The sequence below is a fragment of the Egretta garzetta genome, unplaced genomic scaffold (assembly GCF_000687185.1).
Source record: "Egretta garzetta isolate BGI_Z169 unplaced genomic scaffold, ASM68718v1 scaffold239, whole genome shotgun sequence".
Classification (NCBI taxonomy): Eukaryota; Metazoa; Chordata; class Aves; order Pelecaniformes; family Ardeidae; genus Egretta; species Egretta garzetta.
In genome coordinates, this window is record NW_009260673.1 from 39,282 (window position 1) to 40,827 (window position 1,546).

At 55.2% G+C, this 1,546-nt stretch overlaps 1 protein-coding gene across 1 annotated transcript in view; it reads right to left on the reverse strand.

The window, feature by feature from the left end:
* LOC104132446 (USP6 N-terminal-like protein) overlaps nt 1-1,546 on the reverse strand; it is an 81,962-nt gene that overhangs the window by 38,475 nt on the left and 41,941 nt on the right. Inside the window, exon 3 of the mRNA XM_035901135.1 lies at nt 876-1,137. The gene's annotated coding sequence lies outside the window, so the exon portion shown is untranslated. The remainder of the gene's footprint in view (nt 1-875; nt 1,138-1,546) is intronic.

The following is a 1,546-nucleotide window of genomic DNA, read 5'->3' on the forward strand; positions in this document are numbered from 1 at the left end:
GGGTACAAGCCCAGCCAGCCCCCCCACCCCCAGCACCACAGGAGTTTTTACAAGAAACCCAAATTTCAGTGCCGAAATGGACAGCACACTCGATGCGCTTGCCTCGAGGGCTTCTGCTGATCCCCACCTGCAGCTCCTCTCCCATCCACAAACCCAGACTGAAAGCGCCCTGGGCAGGCACCAGCTTCAAAACAATGCAGCACCAGCCTTAGCCCAAATCTGGCACTCACCCACAGCCCTGCTGCCGAAAAGGAAATCAGACTTGCACTCACAAAGTGAATTGTGGCTTCAGGAGTGAAATCGCTGTCAAGCAGGATGAACCAAGATACAGGAGATCCTGTTTGCCTGTTTATTTCCTTGACTACAACAAAAACTCAAGAGCACACAAGCAAACCTTTTTTTTTTGTTTTGTTTTTGTTTTTTAAGAGCATAAGGAGCACTAAGCCAGACAAACTGCATGGAGGTTTATGTTCTGTCTTGGACTCTGCGAAAATGACTGCCCATAGATCACTTTATGTGAGTTGCAGATGTGCTACAGAAAATTCAGATGAGCTCCTGTCCCAGTGAACTTGCCTTGTATCCAAACCCGAGCCAGATGCTGCGCTGGATAAAAACACGCTCGCTCTCCCTTAGCAGAGGCAATGGGAACACCCAAGCGAGAACCTCCACTGCAACTCGCTTTGACACCACCAGCAACGTCCCCACGAGCCAGAGCATCCGGCATCGTCGCAGATGAGCTCCCGCCGATTTACGAGCACGTGCACCCACGGCACACAACAGCTCATGGGGCGATTCTCATCTGCTACGGAGCCCGTTTGTGAGTTTGGAGGAGGGAGCATGGAAATGCAAGCCGTCTCCAAGGAATGTGCCCTCACCTGAGCCTGCTATCAGGTGCCGAGATGCATCAGTTCAGCTGAAGCTCTCTTCTCCCCCGCGGGCATCTACCTGGCAGGAGCCGGTTGTCTCCGCTGCAGGGTGGCGAGGAGTGGCCGCCGCGGCGGGGTGGCCACCTCCCTTTGGGCTCACTCTCGCTCTCCCCTCCGCTCCTCCGGCACGCCAGAGCTCACTGCCAGCAGCTGGGAGAACAGGCACGGTGGGAGGCGATCCGCACACGGGCGCTCTCTTCCCCCGGGCTCACTGAAAAGGAAATAAGAAGTTGGTAAGGTTTGCAGCTCCGGCACGGCAGGGGCCCTTGCAGGCAGAGGAAAGGCAGGTCCCACTGGAGCTGGCAGCGTCTCAGCCTGGTGGGGAAGGAACAGGCTGGAACAAGAGGGCACCCAATGGTAGAAAATAAACTACGCTCCTCCCCATGGCAAGAAAACCATTGGTGTGTGCCATGCGTGGATTTTGTTGGTTCAGTGGGGGGGATGTCGGGATGAGTTTCCTCCCCACTCAGCTTGCAGCATCAGCCCAGCCCAAACTTTTGCTAAGACAGAGGTCTTGTTATAGGGATTTTGAATGGGGCTGGGCAGAAGTTTTACAACGAACCAACCATACATGCCAGGTACGGGAAAAGCAGCCTGCGTGCCTCCCAGCTGCCCAGCGT